Raw genomic sequence first — 26,024 nt, 5'->3', positions numbered from 1 at the left:
AAAAAGTCAACAAAAGAGACAGAGTGGGTTACTAAAAACTATTTAATGTGCCCCAAAATATTTGATTTGCCCAAGAAAAGGGAGGGAAGGAAAGGAGGAAAAAGGAAACAAAGAGCAATGATACTAACAGAAATAAAACAACAATATGATAGACATCCATCCCAATATATCAATAATTAAATTAGCTGTAACAGGAGTAAACATCATAATTAAAAGATAGTTATTTTCAGGCCAGATATAAATCAAGACCCAAATATATATTGTTCACAAGAAATGATTTTAAATATAAAGACAAAGGGATAAAATTTTTAAATGGAAAAAAATATATCATGCAAGCACTAAACATAAGAAAGCTGAGCCTTCTTGTGCTTAAGTAGACTTCAAGATGAAGAATCTTATCAGCGATATAGAGGGCCATTTCACAATGATTAAAAGATCAATTAATCAAGAAGACCTAAGAAACTAAAATGTTTATTTACCTAATAATAAGGGTCCCAAATACATACAGCAAAAATTGAGAGAACTAAAGGAAATACAGACACGACAAAAGTCATAGTTGGAAATGTTGACACCTCTCTCTCAATAACTGGTAAAACAAGTAGGAAAAAAATCAAAAAGGATATAGATTTGAACAGCACTATCAGTCAACTTGATCTCACTGATATTTATGGGAGGCCACACTCATCAAAAGCAGAATACACATTCTTCTCAAGTGCATTTGCAACAGTCACCAAAGTAGACCATATGCTGAACCACAAAACAAGTCTCAGTAAATTTAAAAGATATAAATTATACAGAGTATATTCTCTGACCACTATAGTATTAACTTAGAAATCAATAACAATAAAATATCTAGAAAATCCTCCCAATTGCTTGGAAATTAAACTACATGCTTCTAAATAATCCATAGTTCAAAGAATAAATCACAAGGAAAATTGGAAAATATTTTGAACCAAATGATAATGAAAATACATGTTGAAATTTGTGGGATGCAACTAAAGCAGCCCTTATAGGGAATTTTATAGCTTTAAAATATCTATATTAGAAAAGAAAAAAGTGTAAAATCACTGATCTGTTTCCCATGTAAGAAGCTAGAAAAAAAGAGTTAAAACCACAGCAAGTAGAAGAAAACAAATGATAATAGAAGAAATCACTGAAATTGAACATCAACAAAGCAGAAGTTGGCTTTTTTAAAAGATTAATAAAACTGATAAACTCCTAGCAAGACTAAGAAAAAAAGGAGAAAAAGACAAATTTAAAATATCAGGAATAAAAGAGAGGACATCACTAGAAATTACACAGATATTAAAGTGATAATGAAGAGACAGTATAAACAATATGTCAAAAAATTCAAAAACACAAATAAAATAGATATAAAAGACACAACTTGCCACAACTGACACAAGATGAAATAAAAAATCTAGGTAACCATATATCCACTAAAGAAATTCAACTTTTTAATTAAATACCTTCACACAAAGTAAACTCTAGGCCAAAAGGGCTTTACTGATAAAGTTATCAAACATTCTAGTAAAAAAAAAAATACAATCCCTACATATTTTTTCAATAAATAAGAGAATATGCTCAAATAATTTCATGAAGTCAGTATTTATCTGACCCTAACACCAAAGAACTCACAAGAAAACTACAGATCAACATCCCTCATGAAAATAGAGACAAAATTTTAGCAAATTGAATCCAACAACATACAAAAACACATACATGATGACAAGTAGATAAATATATAAAAATACACAATACACCATGACAAAGTGTGGTTTGTAAAGTTAATGTGCATTGCAAAAACCTAAATTTTTCCCCCCAATACAGCACCACATAGTACTACCAAGTAAAGACTCAAATATGTTTTTTCTACCTGTAATTTCCACAGATATTAAGGAAACATAATATGGAGGTGTGTGTTTGCATGTGTGTGTATATACAGTACATCTTAATTATTCATGGATTCCATATTTGCAAATACACATACATGCTAAAATTTATTCATAACCCAAAATCAATATTCTCTGTACTTTTGTGGTCATTCACAAACATACACAGAGCAGTGAAAAATTTGAGTCACCCAACATTCAGCTTAGTTCCCAGCTAAGGTCGAACAAGGTGTCATTATGCCTTCTTGTTTCAGTTCTCATACTGTAAAGAAGCTTCCTTTTCATGGTATATTTAATGCCAGGTTTTTCAGTTTTATGTTTTTTCTTGGCGATTTTGCTGTTTAAAATGGCCTCAAGTGTAGTGCTGAAGTGCCATCGAATGTTCTTAAGCATAAGAGGCTGGGATGTACCTCAGGAAGAAAACGTGTTATATAAGCTTTGTTCAAGAATGAGTTATACTCTTGCTGATTATGAGTTCAATGTTAATAAATCAACAATATATATTAAGTAAGGTGTCTTTAAACAGAAACATACAAAAAAAAATTGCAACATGCTGATCAGTTAATGAAAATATTGTGACCAGAAGCTTACAAGAACCTAACTTTGTATTTCTGCTAGGAGTAATGGTTCAGTATTTGCTAATTTAATGTTCACTGAGACTTTTTAGAACATAAGTACTGTGAATAATGAGAATTGACTACATATACATACATGTATACACACACATATATATATATACTGTATATTTACATATAAGGTATATATTATACATTATATTTATTTATGTAAGTATATATAATATAAAGTATATTTAAAACAAATCATTAAATATCAAAATGTTACATTAAGATGTTAGGCTAAAGCTCCTCATGTACCCAATGTACTTTTAAGGTTAAAACTGAGTAAACAGGACTGGCCTGGTGGCAGAGCAGTTAAATTCAAGCACTCTGCTTCGGTGGCCTGTGTTCACAGGTTTGGATCCCAGGTGCAGACATAAGCACCGTTTATCAATCCACGCTGTGGCAGGCGTCTCACATATAAAGTAGAGGAAGATGGGCACAGATGTTAGCCCAGGGCCAATCTTTCTCAGCAAAAAGAGAAGGATTGGCAATGGATGTTAGCTCAGGCATAACCTTCCTCAGCAAAAAGAAAAAAAAACTGAACAAACAAATGCTACTTAAGTGCAGAATTTTGCCCTGGTAAAACAAATATTTATCTTCCCACTGACTTTCATTATAAAATATCAAGGTACCTCTGAAGTGGGAATGATCCCACACAATAAAAATACAATAAAAATCACACACCAGAAAGCTGGAAATGTTTGATGTTAATTTATTTGTAGGAAAATAATTTTTCAATCAGAGCTAATATTTATGGTATGCTTACTTTTTGCTAGGCACTGAGCTATGCCTTATATCCTTGAAGTCTCACAGAAAACTTCTTGGATAAGCACAAACTATAATTTTCAGGAAACTGAAGTCTAGAGAGGTTAAATAACTTGTGCAAGGTCACACAGGTGTTTGGAGATTTAAAAAAAAGAATCAAATGTAAATTTTAGAACTGAAAAATAAAATAAATTAAAAACTCATGAGATGGGCTCAATAGCAGAGTGAATATGTCAGAGGAAAGAATCAGTAAACTTGAAGATATAATAATAATAATTACTCAATCTGAATGACAGAGATAAAATACACTGAAAAGAAATGAGACAATAATGAAAGAGCTAACATTTGTATAATTGATGTTCCAAAAGAAGAGAAGAAAAGAAGTAAGGCTGAATGGGTACTTGAAAATATTGGCTGAAAATTTCCCAAATTGAGTTAAAGGCATAAACCTCTAGATTCAAGAAGCTGAGTAAATCCCAAAGATGATAAACCCAAAGAAATCCAGACCAAGACACATCATAATCAAACTTCAAAAACTCAAACAAAAAGAAAAAAAAAAAAAACCTTGAAAGTAGCTAGAAATAAACAAAGCATTGCCTGTAGAGAACCAATGATTTGAACAGCAGTGGATTTCTCATTGGAAATCCTGGGCGCCAAAGGGAATTGGCACACATTTTTCAAGTGTTGAAAGAAAAGAATTCTCAACCTAGATTTTTATACCCAGTGAAAATATCCTTCAGGAATGAAGGGGGAAATCAACCATTTCTTTCAGATGAAACTAAGAGAATTTGTCATCAGTACACCTACTCTAAAAGAATGGCTACAAGAAAGTATCCAAACAGAAAAAAAAAAGAAAAGAAAAAAAGAGAATTGAAATGTGAGAAAATAAGAACAACAGAAAGAGTAAAAATATTGGGTAAGTATAAAAGACTATTCTCCTCTTATGTTTTCTAAATTATGTTAGACAATTGAAGCAAAAATTATAACACTCTCTGATGTGGTTCTCAATGTGTGTAAATATTTAAAGCCCCGGTGATAGATACTATGGTGACCCCAACTTTTCACTACTATAATGCTCTAAAGACCAACTTTACTGTTTCTTAGATTTTTAAGAAGTTGAAATGTTAGGTCAAAGAGTAGAAGCCTTTTAAAAGTTGGTAGATATAGTCAAATTATGCTTCTCACCACCAAATATATTGTTAATTCACAATTCTTTTAACAATATACATATTGTTATATATATATGTACTTATATACATATATACTTACAAGTGTGCCTATTTTCTTGCACACTCAAAAGCATCAAATATACCTTATTAATTTTTGCCAAACAAGCCAAAAAAAATCTGATCATTTTAAATCACATTTCTCTAAAGCTGGTCATCTCTTTTTAAGTTTGACCTTATGTACTTTTTTCTGACAACTGTACATTCATATCCCAGACCATTTCTCCACTGGGGTTTTTGTATTTTTCTTATGTATTTTTAAGAACTCTTTAGATATTCTAAGTTTTATTTGTTATATAGGATGGTGGTAATATTTTCCCCAAGCCTGGTTCTTTGTATTTTAACATTGTGAAGCCTCTGGTAATATAAAAGTTTTTAGTTTTCATGTGTGTGTGTGTTTTAATTTTTATGGTTTCTGAAATTTCTAGAAAGACAGCTGTTAAATTATAGAAGATACACGGATGTATGCTTGATTAAATATTTCAAAAAAACACAGCCAATATCAAAATTTCACTTCATCATACCAATACCACATTCTTCTCAAAGAAAACAATTGTTAATATTTGGCCTTTATTTTTCCAGATCTTTCTGAATACATATAACATAAATGTACAAACAAAAATAGCTTCATTCTTTAAAATATAAATAAGACCACAATATATAAATTTTCTGCAACTTGCTTTTTTAACTTAACAAGGTATCATCAGGATATTTCTATGGCCATATATAGAGCTCTACCTCATTCTGTCATTTGCTACACAGGATTCTACAGTAACTATTTCCATATTGATATACATTTAGGTTCTTCAAATATTTCACTAGTACAAACCATACTACAATGACCTTCTCACAAGTGAGAAGTTCTTCAGGATAGCGGTGCACAGAATACTTTTGTTAAATGTGTAATTTATTGAATGTCTCCTCTTTGATGGTCAAAATGAATAAACTATTTCTGCATGATTTACCACACTAACTACATTTGATTGCTCTTTCTTTGTTATGAATTTTCTTATGTTGTTTAAGGGCTGAACTCCAGGGAAAAGCTTTCCCACATTCATTACATTCATAAAGTTTTTCTCCAGTATCGATTCTCTGATGTTCAACAAGGCCACAGCTATGTTTGAAGGATTTCCCACATTTCTTACAATGACAGGGTTTTTCTCCAGTAGGAATTCTCTGATGTCCAATAAGGGTTGAGCTCTTCACAAAGGCTTTCCCACAGTCATTACATTGATAGAGTTTATTTCCACTATGAGTTTTCTGATGTCTGGCAAAGGATGAGCCTATACTTGAAAGATTTTCCACATTTACTGTGATAGGGTTTCTCTCCTGTATGCATTCTTTGATGACTAATAAGAGTTGAGAGCTTCCTAAAGGCTTTTCCACATTCATTACACTGATATGGTTTCTCATCAGTATGGATTTTCTGATGTTCCAACACAGTTGAGTTATCCCTGAAAGCTTTCCCACATTCTTTACATTTAAAAGGTTTCTCTCCACTATGTATTCACTCATGACGAGTAAGGGCTGCATTCTGAGCAAAGCCTTTCCCACAGTTATTACATTTGTAGGGTTTCTGACCAGTATGAATTCTCTGATGACTTAAAAGGATAGAGTTCTTTCTGAAAGCTTTCCCACATTCATTGCATTTATGGAGTTTCTCTCTAGAATGAATTTTCTGATGATTAACAAACTTTGAATGCTTCTTGAGGAATTTCCCACATTCAATACAGCTATAAAGTTGCTTGCCTAGGTGAATTTTATGATGATTTAAAAGGGATGAGCTGCTCATAAAAGCTAACCCACATTCTTTATATTTATGGGGTTTCTCACCAGTATGATTTCTCTGGTGGCTAATAAAGGAGGAATTATATTTGAAGACTTTCCCACATTCCTCACATTTATAGTGCATCTTCTCTGTGGAACTTCTGTCCTCCCAATCCAGGCCTCTTTCCATCATGACACTTTTTATTCACTCCTCCTGATCAGATCCATCAGAAACATTTTGTTTTAGGGCCGACAACTCTGTTTCAAACCAGTACTCCTGGACTGAAAGAAAATTTTAAAAATTCAAGTGTTCTCTGTTGAAATACTGAAAATGAGAGCTGCACAAGGATAAGGATAATGTTCTATTCAACACAACTAAGGGTTTTAATTCATCCCACTTGTGATTCTTGCTCAGAATAGATGGCAAAACTAAAGATATGAGAAGTAGCAGTCAAAAGAAATGGAAGGAAGTTATACTATAAACATTGTATTTAAAGAACGCAAGGAGCATCTAAGAAGTTACCAAGTTAGGGAGGTAACACATGAAACACACAGAAAAGAAAAGCAATGAGAATATGAGGATAAATACATAATACATAAATACATAAATAAATTTATGTAATTTGGGGAGAAAACCAAGTAGCACCCTACTCCTGTAGGGTGGTACATTTGAGAAGACTGTAATTTCTCCAAGAACATACGAATAACATTCATCTGTGAAAATTTAACAGCAAACTAACATTTAATGACTCAGATAAAAACCAGACAAAATATTTAAAGAATCAAAATAGTTCTCATGTCAAAAGATTTTACTGTAATCTGTTTTTAACATATCTAAAAAAGAACATACCAATCAAAAGGTCAACTATGTGATTTTTCTTTAGCTGTTTACAAAGTACAGACACAAGACCCAATAGAAAATATGCAAAATGATTCTGACAAGGAGATTCTGAAAAACTAATGGAGCCAAATTTCTGATAAATCAACAATGGTTGATCAATTCTTTTACTGAATGAATTTTTTCTCATAAAAAGTTATTTCTATCTATAACTACAGATATAGATATATACACACATATACACACATATATTTATATTTATATTTTTTTATATATTTATATTTATTAGCCTGGGGAGAAATCCCATACATCAGATATTAGAGCTAAGACTTCTTTAAGGAGATGCAAATTGGAGGTGAAGCCTGGTAAGAAACAGCCCAGATCCTTCAAATGGCCTTTGATGGGATATATATTTAACGTGTAATGGTTAAACTAGAGAAAATTTCAAGATACTGATTGTAAAGGTAGGTGGAGGCAAATTAGTCATATGAAGAGAAAGGCACACATATGGACACGTGCTCTATGAGAAAGGTAGCCTTGCAGAGCAGTGAGGAAGAGGAGACTACTTTAGCATATTTTGGGGGTGGGGGGGAAGTAAACATGAACCCTATCTCATACCACGCACAAAATCAATTCTAAGAGGATGGTAAATCTAAATGTAAAAGACAAACAATAAAGCTTCTAGATGTTAACACAGGAGAACATCTTCATGAACTTGGGAAAAAGAAAGATTTATTAAATAGGACACGAAAAGCACCAACAAGAAAGAAAAAGGTTGATAAACTGAGTTCATTAAAATTAAGAACTTCTAGGGGCCGGCCCCGTGGCCTAGTGGTTAAGTTCAGTGTGCTCCGCTTCAGCAGCCTGGGTTTGGTTCCTGGGCATGGACTACACCACTCGTCAGCGGCCATGCTGTGGTGGCGACCCACATACAAAATAGAGGAAGATTGGCATAGATGTTAGCTCAGGGCGAATCTTCCTCAGGAAAAAAAAAAATTAAGAACGTCTATTCATCAAAAGACCATTAAGAGTGAAAAGCAAACCACACAGAGAAAGGTGATACTGCATATGTAATCACCAAAGTGTTCTTTGAACAGATACTTCATAAAAGATGGTATATTTTGGCCAGCAAACATTTGAACATGTCCTGAACTTTATTAGGTATCAGGAGTATGGATTTTAAAACCACAGCGAGATACGTGACACATCCAGGGAATGACTAACTTCAGAAGACTGACAATATCAAGTGTTGGCAAGGATATGGAACAATGAGCACTCTTACACACTCATGGTGGAAGTATAAATTGGTATAAAACTTTGAAAAACCATTTGGCATTTGTACTAAAGTTGAATATATGCATATCTTATAAAATAGAAATTCCACTCCTAGGTATATGCCCAATAGAAATGTATTCACATGTGAACCAAGAGATAACACAGAAGAATGTTCATAGCATTTATAATAGTCAAAAGCTGGAAGTAGCCCAAATATCCATCCAAATATATGAGATAAACTATGGTTTAGTCATACAATGAATGAAATATTCTATAGCAGTGGTTCCCAAAGCATGGGCCCCAAACCAAGAGCATCAGCATCAGCATCACCTGAGAACTTGTAGAAATTTTCAGTCCACACTCCAGACTTAGCGAAAAAAAAACCTCTGAGAGTGGGGACCAGCAATTATACTTAAGCATGCATTCTGATGTATGCTAGAGTTTTAAGAACTACTGATCCACAGCAAGGACAATGAATGAAAATGGATGAATCTCACAAAATGTTATCCATAAGAAGCCAGAGGGGAAAAAAGATACTATATGGTTCCATTCACATAAAACTTATAAACAAGCCAAAATAAACTATGTTTGTTTAGGGGGTGGGGGAGAGCATGGTTAATGATTGGGAGGAAACAAGATGTGATTTAGTAGAGTACACCCAGTGTTCTAGTTCTCGCCCTGAGTGCTGGTTACATGAGTATGCAATTTAAAAACACTAATTAGGCTGTACATATATTTTTTATCAACTTTTCTATATATTTATTAAATTTTTTAAAGTCTTTAAGAAAGAAAAAGGAAGGCTAGTTTACAAGTCTCTTAATACTTTGATCAGAGAATCCAAACACAAATTACAAAATATCTAAAAGATAATAATAATAAAAACTACATATCAGAACCTATTGAATAAAACCAAACCACTGCACAAACAAAAGTTTAAGCCTTTAAACATTTATATTACATAAACAAGAAGGAAAATCAATGAATTAAGTAAACAACTAAAAAGGTTAGAAAAAGTAAATAAACCTAAGGAAAGAAAAGGAAGAAGGAATTAAATATTAAAAGCAGAAAACAATAATACTAATAAATACATCTAAGAGCTCTTTAAAAAAATAAAAGAGCTAATGAATGAGAAAAAATGGAAAAAGACAAATAAATAATGTACGAAATCAGGAGGAAGTAACCATAAATGTAGAGGATATTATAAAAAGAATCATAAAAGGCTACTTTGTTCACAACTATGTAGATAAATCTGCGAACTTGAATTATTGGATACGTTTAAGGAAATTGTGAATCACCAAAACTGTTTCGAGGGAGAGAAAGAAAACCTACTTCGACAGGTTACTATATAGGAGAGAATACTGTCAAAGAACCACTCCCCAATTCCCCTACCCTCCTCCCTGTCACGATAAATAAGTAAAAACAAAACAGAGCACCAAACCTTCAGGGAACCAGCTGTCACATGAACTAAACTATACCAGAGGATAAAAATAGGAAGGATCCAAAAATTTTTTAAGAAATATTGCAAAACAAATAAAAAACCCATGAAAATGGCCTGACAAAAAAGAAAAACGTAAACAAATTTCTTATACATATCCATGCAAAAACTTACATAAAAGATTAGCAAATAGAATCATCTACTGGTATATTAAAAGAATAACGTACTGTGCCATGACCAAGTGGGGTTCTACTAAGAATGCAAAGTCAATAAAATTTACCACGTTAACAGATAAAAAGGGAAAAGATAGATAGCATCTCCATATATGCTGAAAACGCATTTGATAAAATTCAACATCCACGCTTAATTTAAAAAAACAAAAATTCCTTAATAAAAGAGGTGAATTAAATACTTCCTCTACATAATGACAAATACGTATCCCAACCCAACAACCAGCTAAATGCAAGAACCCTAGACACAATCCCATTAAAGACACAAAAAGACAAGCATATCCATCATTACCATTATTGTTGACAATACAAAAAAAAGTCAATAAAAAACAAAGTTAAAAAATACACGCTCAACTATACTCCTGATAAGAGAAATGCAAATTAAAATTACAATAAAATAAAAAAATTTAACTATCAGATTGGCAATGATCAAAAAGTATAAGGCACTGTTGACAAGGTATGCTCAGGTTGGCACTCATACATTGTCATTAGGAGTATAAATACATATAATCTCTATGGATGTTGGTAGTATCCACTAAATTTGAAAATATACTTACCCTTTCCCCTAGCAATTCTTCTTCTAGGAATTTATCCTAGAGATTTACTTGTACTTGAGAGAACTGATATATGTATGAAGATAACCACTGCAGCACTGTTCATAGTTATTATGTCCATTAATAGGGAACTGACTACATAAATTACAGTATACCCATAAAAGGGAACACTACACAGGCATTCAAAAGAAAAATAGTGGCTCTATAGGATGTAGCTATGTGAAATGATTTCCAAGATATGTGACAAATGTGTTTTAAAAATAATACATGTACATTCTTGCAAAGCATACATTATATCTGGAAACTTCCACAAGAAACTTATACAAGGATGCCTCTGGGGAGGGGAAGTGGGTGATTAGGAAAGGTACGTGAAGGAGGCTGCATACCATTTGAACCATCTGAATTTTGCACCATATGCATTTCTAAAAACTAACAGAGGGAAATATGCAAAAAAAGCGGGGGGAGCATAAAATACTGAATGGTTGTGAAATCTTGTATAAAGATTTATTAATCTTCTAAATGGATAAAAGAAATATTAGAGGAAACATTGCTAGTTTTTACTACATCTAAATTTTAAACATCTTATTTCAAAAAATACTAAAATTAAAACAGAAAGAACAAAGAATAAGGAAGACTGAGTTACTGCTGTTACCCTACAAAGAATCTACACAAGAATTTAGCGGAGGGGAAGTTAAACACAGTAAGAACAAAAGGAATTACTGAAAAGCATTTTTTTAAAAACCTAGGTTAAGCAAGATTATGTATCACTGGGATTTTCCATGAAATACAGCTACACAAGTTTCCCCTAAGATGATATAGGCAAAATGACAGAGTTTTAAAAGAAGGAATACTGGCAGGATAAGCATTTTTAGTGAGAGAAACATCCACTTTTAAAGATTTAAAAATGAACTATAGGGGCTGGCCCAGTGGCACAGCAGTTAAGTGCTCGTGCTCTGCTTCGGCGGCCCGGGGTTCCCAGGTTGGGACCCTGGGTGCGCACCGATGCGTCGCTTGTCAAGCCATGCTGTGGCAGCGTCCCATATAAAGTAGAGGAAGATGGGCACAGATGTTAGCCCAGGGCCAATCTTCCTTGGCAAAAAGAGGAAGATTGGCATCGGAAGTTACCTCAGGGCCGATCTTCCTCACAAAAAAAACTAAAAATAAATAAATATGAACTATGACACAGAGCAAGTGACATACAGAAATTTATGCAAAGTATACACAGGAAAAAATGAGAGCCAAGAGCAAAGGATAACAGAGAAGAGAAATAAAAGACGACCTATGAGAAAAGGGAAGAAAAGAAAATGCTTCCCCATCAATTTGTTTGCCAAAAATAATAGTTACCTGATAGTTAAAAAACTATGCTTATACTTTGAATCTGCCATGCCACTATACGATCAGGGATATGGATACTAAAACTAGAAAGGGTTATAGAGTCATTGAACAAGCTAACCAGGAGAGAATTTCGAAGGAATTGAGAATGACAGAAGGTGGAAATAAAGAATAGCCTGACAAGCGCCTGAAAATGGGGAAGGAAAAACACATGAAAAGACTGAGGATTGCAGGGCAGGAGCTAATGGGCCTGAGGCCCATGAAGGGAGCAGCTGTCCACAGGAGAGGAAAGAATGGAGAAAAATCGCAGGTCATTTGACATAAGGATGACGTTAAAAAGAGGAAACTAGTGCCAGGTGCCCCAGCCCTGGTGCACAGACATGGGCCCCCTGAGAGGAGCTTTCTGACCAAGAATGTCTTCCTTGCCATTCTGTGTGCTGAGCTGCTGCTTGAAATGGCTCCCACCTCACTCACCTACACAAGTACCTGATGGGACTTCCTGTACTTCCCCATAGCTCTGCCCCCTGCTCCAACTGGGTGATTAGTTTGGGTTTGGAAGAGAGAAGCCCTGTTCATAGAGAAAGAAAAGGAATGTGACCATGGTTATGAGCACAAGGAATTATCCCAGACCTCAGTCTCAACTTGGGGGTCTATAAGGAGCATGGGTATGTCAGGGAGGCCTAGACGGTGGTATCAAGGATGTCCATATCACGCAGTCATAGAAATGTAGGAGGGAAAGTCAGTTAGAAAACTGGACCTCCTTGAGGAAGAGAAACTCCTGTTGGTGGCAGATGAATCCTGACATGGAAAATTTAGAGAACTGGGCTGGACTGCACACAAAGCTTCCCATCTTAAACTCTGTAAGGCTCTGACCTTTCTGAGGGGTAGAAGGGGCGTAAACTCCAGCGTCTAAGCCCATGCTAAAAAAAAATACAACAAACAAAAAAACCCTGCCATTTAAGATTTTTAAATACCCCAAATCACTTACCCTGTGAAAATGCACAGTTGCCCAGTAGACCAATTTTGAGTCAAAGACAAAGACATCCTTACCCACGGACACCAGATTCCCATAGATTTCCAGCATCACATCTCTGTGCATGGCCCTCTGAGCGGAATCCAGGTGTCTCCATTCAATCTGGGTAAAGGCCACAGCCACATCCCCAAATGTCAGTGATCCCTGCAAAACCAGACCCAATTCTGCTCATCCAGGAACCGCTGACATCCTTGCCCCTGAAGTAGGGAGCCAGAAAGGCCTCACAGGAGAAGGAAAGTAAGAAATTCAAGGTCAGCTTCTGATAGTTCAAATTGTTTACTGGAAGAGAAGTGGGACACAGTTAACAAAAGGACCAAGGGGAAAGTATAGGACACGTTCAGAGAGCAGACCTGCTTCACAGGAATGAAGAATTAAAAGACAAGAAGCTGGAGAACCCAGCGAAGGGTGAGAGGAGGTCGGATCCCTCACTTCAGCCACACTGCCCTCCTCGTGTTCTTCCAACACACCCATCGTGCTCCCTCCTCCGGGGCTGGTGTTTGCTCATCCCTCACTTTGTTGGTCTTTGCTTAAATGTCACGTTATCAAAAAGGTCTCCTCTTTTCTCCTCTCCCGTCCTCATCAGGACCCACTTTATTTTTCTTCACAGGATTTCTCACTAGCTGGCAGGGGAGGTTTAGATTTATTGTCAGTATCCCCTACAATGTGAGCTCCAGGGCAGGGACCACTTGGGTCACTGCTGTCTCCTCAGCTTAAAACACTGCCTGGCACATGGGAGTGTTCAAGGATTTGTGAATCAACAAATTAACAGAAACTCTGAAAGAAACGCAAAGTGATATTGGCTTTATCCCAGAACTTACAAGGACTATGGTCTGACTCTGGGGCAGAATATCAATATACACATATATATTTTTTTTTTATTGCCATTCATAGCAGTAGCAACTTAACATGCACCAGGCACAGTGCTAAGCCCTAGCATATACACCATCTCTCTCTGAACTTCCACCACAACTGTATAAAGCATTATTGCATCTATTTTATAGCTAAGGATACTAAGGCTCAGAGAGTTGAAAGAACTTGCTCACGGTCAGAGGGCTGGTTGAGGGGTACAATATAAAAAGCAGCTATAAAAATGTGACTATGGAGCAAATTGGAAGAAATGGCTCTGACATATTTAAAGGAAAAAATGAGTAAGCCTAAAAAATACATATGAAAACGTGTTTCAAACGAAATAATTTGACTTGTTAGCCTCATAGGAATGTGGGTAATCTCTAGTTTTTTAAAATTTTGTTACTCTTCGTTTGTACAATAAATATTCAAATATTCATTACTTTTAAAAATGCTGATTACTTCCTGCCAACTTCTCAAAATCCTCAAAACCCAGTTTTCTCCAGGACAAAGGCAAACTCCAGACTGGCATTCTAGACCCTGAACATTTCCAACTTTCTCTGGGGCCGCATTGTTCATGGTTCAGATGAAATGGCTTCACTCATGTTGCAGCGCCTTCCCCTAGTCACCCCATCCTCTGCAATTATGCAAATTTCACTTATTCTTCAGGAAAAACTACAACAATCACCACCATCACCACCGCCCCACCCTGAAGACTCCTCTGAGCCCCCCCAAGGTCAAGACAGCACTGCCATCCCTGAGTGGTGTGTATCATTTACTGATACTTTAGCCTGTATGTCTTTATATGCTAAATGTGTCTGTTTTTCATCTTCTGTGAGTTGGCAACGTCTTTGAGGCAACAGCTATGCCTTACGTACAAAGTATTTTTCAGTCTCTAGCACTCTAGAAAGCACGGATAGCAACATCTATTTAGTGAATGACTATGTAATCGGTAGAGAGAAGGACATGAAGGGATGACAGTGGGGAGACATGTCCCTTCTCTGTAGAGCTGCTCCCATCCAGGACTGGCTCAGGCAACTTGGTCCATACACGGGGCAGAGCATCTTCCAGGCAAAAGGCATAAACTGAACTTCAATTGGAAATGATGGCGATTTCTCAGGAAAAAGAAAAATCAAACTTGCCTGGATCTGGGCTCTTGGTAGTCTTGGGGCCATCTGTCTCCTGAACTGTTCTCCCAGGCAAAGGCCAAGAATCCTGAGTAAGCCAATCTGGGAAATAAAGGCGATATGAGGAAATCCCTCCATGTCCTATACTAGCTAGAACTTGCTCTCTGCGAGCTGGACGAGAGCGGTCCACCAGCCTCCCTACTCCCCACAAAGGTAGTAGACAAGTGAAGATGGTTAAGGTCAGGAAGAAAGGTCATGGGACGGCTGCCTGGAGGCCAGCCTTGCAGGAAGCTCCAGGCCAAGCTCTGGCTGTGAGTCAGTCAGGCACCTTCGCCAACACGGTGGAAAGTTTCGTCGGTGACAGTCTCTGGGCCTCGGCGCAAGCCTTTAAGCTTTCTGTGATGCGCCACTCAAGCGGCCACTCAACAGTGCACGGCTCCTGCAGGTGGGGCCCTGCCCACATCTGACGGTCCCCTCCGAACCGGCTCCTTCCTCTACCTGCCCCCCGGGGAAAAGAGGGGCCCAGCGGGTCTCAGCGCCCCAGCCCGGCGGCGGCCGTTCCCAGACCCAGAAGCGCAGGCTGTGCCACCACTAACCGAAGCGCATCTGGCCACTAACACCAGCAACAAAGCAGCGCCTCGCTCTACGCACTCCAAGGCGGGCAGGGCCGGAAACGGAAATGGTCGTAGAGGCCTCTGGGAAATGTAGTCCGGGATACAATCAGCCGTCTTAGGGTCTCCATGCATCCACGCGCAGGTTGGCATCACACGCGGAGCTTTGGAAAGTAATGGTGCCTCGGTCCCAGCTCCAGACATTCGGATTTAATGCTCTGTATATGGTCCTGGTATCGAGATTTTTTTAAAACTTCCAAGTGATTCTAACGTGCAGCCAAGATCGGCACCCACTTCTAGAAATTGATGAGGATCTGCATGACATGTTATATAGTACTTTGGGGCAGCTCTTTATGGTTTGTTCGTTTGTTTATTTGTTTTTTCCAAGTAATCCTGTTTTGATTTCAAGCAAAGAAAAAGCATGTTTAAAAAGTATAGCACCCAGAACACTGAAAGTTAATTTTCTCATCATGTGTTGACATAGAAAATGGAACAAGATTGAATTAGTTTTAACAAATGTATTATTTTCTATAAAAAAATATTTCTACTTATAAACTACAGGAATTGGACAGCTTGGGAAGGAAAATGTATCTTTTTTGTTCAATAAGGACTTCTTATTTGAAAGAAAATTTCTCAGAATGGGGCATTCATTCACCAATTTAACAGTGATTAACCAATGCCCCACTATGTGCCAATCACTGTTCTAGATGCTAAGGATAGAGCAGTTGACAAGGACTCTCTCCTTGACCAAACTTTATTCAGGCTTCTCTGAGCCCTATTCTTGACTAAGCCTTGTCTTTGGCCTGCTGAGCCCAAATTTAGCAAAGAATCCTATTAAGCCAGTTCATCAAGTATTCCCCCACCCTTGATATCCAGTCAAGCTCCTCTTCTTGCACCCTTGATATCTAATCAAGTTCCTCTCCCCCTCCCCTCACCACCACACCCTTGATACCTAATCAATTTCTTCTTAGTAATTTTCCATCTACTCCTTTACCCTGACAGTTGGCTATGAATCCCCCCTTGTCCCTGTTGTACTGGGAGTTAAGTTCAAGCTTTCTCTCTTATTGCAACAGTCTTGAATAAAGTTTTCTTTGCAGGTTTCAAGTGTCAGCATAATTTCTCTTTAACACAGTGAACACAATAATTAATGTCCCTCTTCTCAAAGATCTTACATTCCAATCGGGGTCAGGAAAAGAGGGATTGAACAAAAGCAGGGCAAAGAGGTGGGGGAAGGATTCTTATTTAATATAGAGCTGTAAGGATTGCCTTCTTTGATAAGAGATCATATGGGCAGAAGTCTGAAGTAAGTGAGGTAACAAGAGGGAGTATGTCTGTGGGGAGTCTGTTCTAGGCAGATGATGTAAGTGAACATAAGTGAGGCCATCTTGTTATGCTAAGTGGCCCCAGCCCCTCCTCTGTGTGACTACTCACTGCTCTGCATGCACTCTAAAAAAAAAATTCATGTGCTCTCCTGATTTATGGCCTCTGTTTATGTATGTACTCCCCAACAGCTTGATAAATTAAAACTTTTTTCTATGAGTTTCTCTCCAGGAACAGGCTGACCACAGGTGGGAAACACACCTACAAGGTATCCATCACAGCTGACAGGAGAATGGAACAATGTGATGCCTGGAGCCCATCACGCCTGGAGACCAACATCTCTGGACCCCCTCCTCACTGCCCATTTTCCCTATATAACTACCTCAAGATCCTGTAATTTTTGAAGATGGTTTTTTGAGACATTAGTCTGCCATCTTCCCGGTTATGCTGGCTAATAGAATTAAAACTTCCTTTCTCGATCCCTAACTCATTGTGATTAATTGGCTCAGACCACAGCGAGCAGAGCGAGCCCATTGCTCAGTAACAATGTATCAGCAGATTCAAAGCCCCTAAAGAGAGTGTGCTTGGTTTATTTGAGGAACAGCAACAGGTCGATGTGGTTAGAACAATGAAGACATAGGAAAAGGCCAGATCATGTTTGTGATGCTTAATTTTATGTGTCAACTTGACTGGGCTAAAGGATGCCCAGATAGCTGGTAAAACATTATTTCTGGGTGTGTCTATGAGAGTGTTTCTGGAAGAGATTAGCATTTGAATCAGTAAACTGAGTAAAGAAGATCCACCTTCACCAATGTGGGCAGGCATCATCCAATCCACTGAGGGCCCAGATAGAATAAAAAGGTGGAGGAAGGATGATTTTTCTCTCTTTCTTCTTGAGCTGAGACATCCATCTTCTTCTGCTCTCAAACATCAAGCTTCTAGCTCACAGGCCTTCACACTCTGAGACTTACACCAGCACAGCACCCTTCTCTTCTCAGGCTTTTGCCCTCAGACTGGGAATTACACCATTGGCTCCCGTTTCTCAGGGCTTTGGACACAGACTGAATTACACCACTGGCTCTTCCGGCTCTCCAGCTTGCAGATGGCGGATGGTGGGACTCCTCAGCCTCCATAACCACATGAGCCAAGTAATTAATTAATTAATTACACACACTATTGGTTCTGTTTCTCTGGAGAACCCTGACTAATACAATTTTGGTCCCTTTAGTCCACTGTAAGAATATTGGCTCTTATTTTGAATGAGATAAGAAGCCATCAGAATGTAGAGAAATTGGAATCCTCGTTCATTGTTGGGAGGATTGTAAAATGGTGCAGCCACTTTGGAAAACAGTTTGGCAGTTCCTAAAAACATTCAACACAGAGTTACCATATCACTCAGTGATTCCATTCCTAGACATTTATCAAAGAAAAATAAAAATATACATCCACACAAAAACTTGCACACAAGTGTTCATAGCAGTGTTATTCATAAGAGCCAAAAGTAGAAACAACACAAATGTCCATCAACTGGTGAATGGATAAATAAAATATGGTATATCCAAATAATGAAATAATATTTGGCAATAAAAGGAATGAAGTACTGATACATGCTACATAATTGATGAACTTTGAAAACACAATACTAAGTAAAAGAAGACAGTCACAAAATACAATATATTGTACAATCCCATTTATATGAAATGTCCAAAAAAGGCAATTCCATACAGACAAAAAATAGATCAATGGTTGCCAGTGGATAGAGGGAAGGAGGAATGGGGAGTGATTGTTAATGGGTATGGAGTTTCTTTGGGGTATGATGAAATGTTTTAAAATTAGATAGTAATTATATCAGTTTCCTAGGGCTACCATAACAAAGTATCACAAACTTAAGTAATAGAAATTAATTTTCTCACAGTTCTGGAGGCTAGCAGTCTAAAATCAATGTGTCAGCAGGGTTGGTTCCTTCTGAGACTTTGGGTAGAATCTTTCCTTGACTTTTCTATCTTCTGGTGGTTGCTGTCAATCCTTGGCATTCCTTGCCTTGCATTCTCCCTGTGTGTCTCTGTCTTCATATGGTATTTCCTTATACATAGGACAGCTAGTTATGTTGGATTATATAAGGACAGCTAGTTATATTGGATTAGAGCCCATCCTAATGACCTTATCTTAACTTGATTACATCTACAACAACCTTATTTCCAAATAAGGTCACATTCCAGAGTACTGGGGGTTAGGGCATCAACATATGAATTTGGTGGGGACACAATTCAACCCATAACATTTAGTTTTGTGTTTTATGTTTTGTTCCTTAATGTTTTGCCTTTAATACTCTGTAATTTATTTTATAAAGTTCAAATCTTATAAGAGATAGGATCTAAGTTTGTCTCAAATGAATAGATAATCTTTCCAGCACCATTCATTGAAAAGTCTATTCTTTCCTCCACTGCACTGAAATGCCATCATCATTTTATGCCACACTATACTGTTGCCCAAACAGAAGTGTGGGGGATTCCTTAACCTATGCTGTTTTCCAGAAGCACAGGGCTCAGATAAAGTTCAGCACTCTCACTATTAATAAGGAGTGGTTAAGTGAATTATAGTAAATCCATATGACAAAATACTAGGCAGCCATTAAAAATATCAATGTAGATATAGACATATGTTACATAAATATGCTGACAAAGTATTGCTGAGTGAAAAAATCAGTTTCTAAAACAGCCTATATAGTAAATCCCACATAATATCTCACATAATAATGAAATAATGCCAAAAAGTCATGCTCAGCAAAGGCCTACGGCAAGGTCTGACTCCCCTTATGCCAAGTCCTGTCCTAAAGCTTCCACTTGAATTATCTCATTTAATCCTCAAAGCAACCCTATGAGGTAGGTACTATTACCATCCTCAATAGCAAAAACTTTTTGTTACAGAAACTTCAAAATATACACAACTTAGAATAATATAACAAGCCTCCACATATCCATAACCCAGATTCAACAAATATCACTGTTGTGCCTATTTTCATAGTACCTCTTCTAGATTAGCCCACAAGATGGTAATTACCCACTTAGAGTCTTTCGAGGAGTCCTTGGAAGCGTGCCTCTCTTCTAGGGTTGCCAGATAAAATACAGGATGCCCAGTAGCATTTGAATTTCAGACAAACATTTTCTAAAAAAAATAAATAATCATTGTTTATCTGAAATTCAAATTTAGCTGGGCATACTGTATTTTCATTTGTTAAATCTGGCAACCCAACCCTCCTCACTCCATATAGATTTACATTTCTATTATGCTAATACGATAACTAAAAAGCCACAGTTTTTTGGTTTAAAGATTTCTAGATCTTCTAAACTTGGATGGGAGGACATCCCTTAAGTTGTTATCTACTCACCAGTGTCCTTAGTTGGCTGTGCCCAACAACTTTGAGAAAGTCAACAGTAGAGTTTGAAGAAAGGTGGGAAGCGCAGCAACAACACACGATCAGGGAGAAGAGGCTGATGGGCAGGACAAAGGATTCATAATGCTGAAAACCATCAAAACTCTCCTCATCCCAGTGTTGGTAGGGCCCTGCGGAGAAACAGCATTTTGCGTGACAAAGGACACAGAATACACTCACTGAATGCTTTTGAATGAATAAGTGCAGGAATGATGCTAAGTTGCATCTGGGAGCATGTGCACTATAATCATGAGTTTCTATAACCCTGACACTGTCTGCCCCAGACCCCTAGCAGGGCAGCACCAAGAGCCTTCATTACCGGACAGCACTGATATCCCTCCTGCCTCCTCCGCTGCTTGCCTGGCTGCACTTGAGCAATTCTCTTCTCTTCTCTGGGCCTTGATTCTCAGTCTGAAAAGTAAAGAAGGCTGGATGAGACCCTCCTTATCACCCTCTCCATTTCCATGGCTTCACAGCATTTGAGGACATCCTGAGGACAACTTGGGAAATAGAGCTGGAGACATTATTAGACCTCGCAGGGATCTTGAGGGACAGCTCTGTGTTCCTCTGCTCTAGCCAGGAGCCAGCCCAGGTGGGAAGGGGGCTCAAACTCATGTAGGCACCCCTTTTCTAGCTCCAACTGGGATTTTTCCAGGTTTTCTAGGAGTCCAGTATGGCCTGACCTGCATCTGCCACCACCCTGCTTGGCCTGGTGTATCTCTGCGTTGGAGTGATCCACCAGAAGGCTGGACTGCGAGGTGGGGCCCAAGCGGTCCAAAAGAAGCTCCTTTCCTCATCTCTAACCTGGCCTGTTCCATTTGTGATCTGAGTTTGAATCCTGGCTCTGCCACTTACCAGCAGCAAGATCTTAAGCAAGTTACTCTCTCTCTCATCCTCTGTGCCTTCACTTTAAGACAAGTGAAGAATAACCCCTATTCCACAGTGCTGCTAATAGGCAAGGATGAACACTGGGCCCTGAGTCCAGTACAGGGCACCCAGAAGGAAATCAGTAAACGGAAGTCCCTCCACCTTTCTTTCTGTCTCCCAAGGACTCCCCAGCTAAAGCCTAAATACCCATGTGCTCCCTGACCAGTGCTTCTCCAGGTCCCAAGACCTCAAGAGGCAGAAGATGTAGACCCTAAATGAAGACCTCCCAAGCTTCCTCTCAGAGTTCCTGGCCCCGGCAACATGGAGAGCATCCTGGTAGGGGCTCCATGGCCTCAGACGGCTGTACCACTACAGCCTTTCTCTGGGGTCAGGGTTAGAATCAGCTGAGAAGAGATGGCAAAAGGGTACTGGATGGGGGTGGGACAAGATTAGGATAGAATTGAAAACAAAAAGCACTGTTAGATCCGCACAGCGGATCGTTTGCCTTGGAAAACAGATACAAACCTCATTCCTATGAGCCTCAGTCCCATTGTTTACATAAAAAGCTCCTTACCATATTGCGGTCCCCCAAACAGAGCCCAAGAGGGCCTACCCAGCATCAAGGGTAATCACTCCACCATGAGCGGGGCAGTGCTGTGCCTCCCACCCCTGACCTCTTGCCCAGCTCTGGGCTGGGTTCTGAGGTCATGCATGAAGAGTCTTCAGGCAGCACAGAGCAGCCCAGCCTTCCCAAGTTCATGGAACAGTTAGGGTTGACACGAGCCTACAACAGACAAGGACTGCTGGAATCATGGCCTCTTCTGGTAGTTTCCTCTACCACCCCTCCCCCACTCTGTCCCCTGGCCATCCATGCCTCAGGCCAGCTGCTTGCCTTCTTTACCATAATCCTGGGACCCTCAGCTTTTCACAGCACTTGTTTCTAATTCTGCCTACTGCCCTTCTCCTCACAGACTTCCTGGGCTTAATAATGATGGGGATTCCTATGGAATCTGGGATTGCACCACTCCAGTATGATCCCTAGTGATCCCCTGGAAGCCTCATAGAGGGGGTAAAGCATATAGGGAACACGCCAATATAGAGGTGTCCATATCTATGTATAATTTATCATAGTTAAGACAGGTATGTGTGTTACTATAGGATGTGTGTGTGAGAACCAAGTGGGTATGGGTCTATGTGAATGAGATATGAGTGTGAGAGAGAGAATATGAGACCAGGGAATATAGTGGGGATAGTATATGAGCAAGAGGGCATGTATGAGGTATAAGAAAGTGCATATGTGTGATGTGAGGATGCGTGCATATAGGGGGACAGTATGATGTGTGAATAAATGATGTGTCAAGGTAAGTTGGTAAAATAGGGTGCGACAATGTACCAGTCAGCTATTTTCACAATAATGTTATGTAACAAAATATCCCAAAATGTGGTAGCTAACCAAAAAAATCATTTGTTTCATGCTCATGAACTTGCAAGCCAGCTGGGGTCTTGATGATCTAGGCTAGGCATAGCTGAGCTTGGCTTCAGGCCACAGGGTGGGTTCAGGTCTGCTCCACATGTCTCTTATTTTTCTGGGACATGTGGACTGCCTATACCATGTTCTTCTCATGGAAATGGCAGAAGTGCAACAGAACAAGCCCAATCCTACAAGCATTTTTAAAGTATCCGTTTGCATCATATCTACCAAAATTCTGTTAACCAAGACAAGTGACATTGCCAAGTCCAACATCAATAGGCCTGGAATTACATTCTTCCTCTAATAAAAGAAACATAAAGACCTTCCATCCCCTGCTCAGCAAAAGCAGGTGGTGCCCTCACCAGGACAGTGTCAATAGGGTCTAGTAGGAAGCTAAGCCTTTACCCTCATTTGGCAGCAATCAGACATAACAAGCTGATGCAAGGAGGGAGAGTTGTCACTCCGTTTTACTCTCCACCCCCAGCGTTAGAAGGCTGAGTGGAGAGCAAGCCTCGACTCTCACCCAGCATCAATAAGGGGGAACAAGGGTGTGAGAGACAGGGCGAGTCCACACTCCACTTTCCACCTACCCTAGTATCAACAGGACCCAGTGAGGAGCTGAACCTCCAACCCTACCTAACATCAATAAGGCAGAACGAGATGGTGGGAAGTGGAGCTAGTTGGCATTCCTCTTCCTCCCTCCCACCCTTCTGGAAGCCTTGGTGTCATCAGGGCCTGGAGGGATCTGATCATCCAGCCCACCCAGACCAATGTGGTTCACCTAAAAAGGGTAAATGTCTGCTAAAAAAGAAAACTAAGTAGGATCCAGAATCTCACAACATAACATCCAAAATGTCCAGGATACAACTGAAAATCACTCATCATACCCAGAACAAAGTCAATTACAAGCTGAACAAGAAAAAAATTCACAGACATCAACACGGCAATGACTCAGATGTTGGAATTATCTGAGAAGAACTTTAAAATAGCAATCATAAAAATGCTTCAATAAGCAATTAAGAATTCCCTTTTGCAAATGAAAAAATTAAAAATTTCAGCAAAGAAACAGAAGATATAAAAGAGAACCAAAGAGAAATTGTAGAACTGAAAACTACAGTAAGCAAAATAAAAAACTCACTGAAGGATGCCATAGTAGATTGGAGAGGACAGAGGACAGAATCAGTGTACTCGCAGGTAGATCAACAGAAGTTACCAAATATGAACAACAGAGAGAAAATAGAATGGAAAAAAAATGAACAGAGCCTCAGGGACCTGTGTGTTTAACAAAAAACAAATCTAACCTTCCTATCATCAGAGTCCCAGAAGTAAAGGCAAGTGTGGGCTGAAAAAGTATATGGAGAAATAATGGCTGAAAGTGTCTCAAATTTGGTATAAGGCATAAGCCTACAGACGTATGAAGCTGAGCAAATCTTAAATAGGATGAATGTAAAGAAATCCATGTCAAGACACATCATAATCAAATTTCTGAAAATCTAAAAAGAAAAAATCTTGGCAAAAAGGCTAGAGAGAAACAACATATTACCTATAGGGGAACACCAATTAAAAGGACAGGGGATTTCCCATCTGCAACCATAAAGGCCAGAAAGAAGTGGCACAACATTTTTCAAGTACTGAAAGAACTGTAAATAGCAAATTCTATAGCCAGTGAAAAATATCCTTCAGGAATAAAGGGGAAATAAAGACATTCTCAGATTAAGGAAAACTAGGAGAATTTACCACTAGTAGACATTCCCTTAAAGAATGGCAAAATAAAATTGTCTAAACAGAAAGGAAATGACAATAAAAAAGGGTTCAGAACTTCAGAAAAGAAAGAAGAACAAAGGAATGGGTAAAAATGGGGGGTAAATATAATAGACTACGCTTTTCCTCGTGAGTTTCTTAAATCATAGCTGATAGTTGAAGCAAAAATTATAATATCATGTAATACAGTGTTCAATGCACCTCGAGGAAATATTTAATACAAGTATATTTTTTAAACAGAGCGGGTAAAAGGACCTAATGGAAGTGAGGTTTCTGCACTTCATTCAAAGTGGTGAAAAACTGATACCAGTAGACTGTGATAAGTTACACATGTATATTGTAACACTAGAGCAACCACTAAAAAAATTATATAAAGCAATATATCAAAAGCACAATAAAAATTTTAAATGGAACTATCAAAAATGTTCAAGTAACCCACAGGAAAGCAAGAAAAAGAAAAAATACTAAAAGAGAACAAACAAAAAACAAAAAACAAAATGGCACACATATCAATACCTACCCTAAATATAAATGTATAATATGCCAATTAAAAGACAAGCATTGCAGGGCTGGCCTGGGAGCATCGTGGTTAAGTTTTTGCGCTCCACTTCAGCGGGCCAGGGTTCACAGGTTTGGATCCTGGGTGTGGACCTATGCACCACTCTTCAAGCCACGCTGTGGCAGGAGTCCCATATACAAAATAGAGGAAGTATTGGCAAGATGCATTTGTTTTAAATATCCCAACTATATGCTTTCTTCAAGAAATTCACTTCAAACATAATAACATAGGTAGGTTGACAGTAAAATAGTGGAAAAAGATATATCATGCAAATTATGTAATGATAAAAGGATCAATCCATCAGGAAGACATAGTGGTCATAAAAAAACAGCTTTGAAATCCATGAAGCAAAAACTGATAGGGTTGAAAGGAGAAGTAGAAAAACCTACAATTATAGCTGGAGACTTCAACATCCTACTCTCAGCAGTTGTTAGAACTACTAGTCGGAAATCAGCAAAGATACAGAATAACTGAACAACACCATCAACCAACAAGATCTAACTGACATTTATAGAACATTGCACCTAACAGCAGCAGAATACATATTCTTTTCAAACACCATAGAACATTCACCAAGATAGACCAAACAAACCTCAACAAATTTAAAAGGACTGAAATCACACAAAGGACATTCTCTGAGATAATGGAATCAAACTAGAAATCAATAATAGAAAGACAACAGGAAAATCTCCAAACACTTCAGAATCACACAACTCGCTTCTAAATAATCCAATGGTCAAGGAGGAAATCTAAAAGGAAATTAAAAAACAATAAATAGAACTTCATGATGAAAATATAGGGTGTCAACATTTGTGCTAAAATAGTACTGAGAGGGAAATCTTTAGCACTTAATGCTTATGTTAGAAAAGAGGAAAAGTCTCAAATCATAATCTATGATCCTATCCCAAGAAACTAAAAAAGAAGAGCAAAATGAACCCAAAGAAAGCATAAGGAAGGGAAACAAATGAAACTGAAAAGAGATAAAGAAAAAATTAATGAAACAGAAAACTGGTTTTTCAAAAAAAAATCAATAAATTGATAAATCTCTAGCAAGACTGACAA

At 38.1% G+C, this 26,024-nt stretch overlaps 1 long non-coding RNA gene across 2 annotated transcripts in view; it reads right to left on the bottom strand.

Annotated features, from left to right (window-relative positions):
• The window catches only part of LOC131406983 (uncharacterized), a 74,316-nt gene that overhangs the window by 42,702 nt on the left and 5,590 nt on the right, over positions 1-26,024 (bottom strand). Inside the window, exons 2-4 of one of the 2 annotated variants that reach the window (XR_009220419.1) lie at positions 20,260-20,435; positions 12,409-13,111; positions 5,133-6,552 (exon numbers count right to left, since the gene is read on the bottom strand). This is a non-coding gene — a long non-coding RNA (uncharacterized LOC131406983). Of the gene's footprint in view, positions 1-5,132; positions 6,553-12,408; positions 13,112-20,259; positions 20,436-26,024 lie in introns of those variants that run through there. The other variant, XR_009220420.1, reaches the window with a different exon arrangement.

Source organism: Diceros bicornis, chromosome 6 (genome assembly GCF_020826845.1).
Source record: "Diceros bicornis minor isolate mBicDic1 chromosome 6, mDicBic1.mat.cur, whole genome shotgun sequence".
Classification (NCBI taxonomy): domain Eukaryota; kingdom Metazoa; phylum Chordata; class Mammalia; order Perissodactyla; family Rhinocerotidae; genus Diceros; species Diceros bicornis.
The sequence above is the reverse complement of the archived record's forward strand: the minus strand, read 5'-3'. Positions and strand labels throughout refer to the sequence as shown.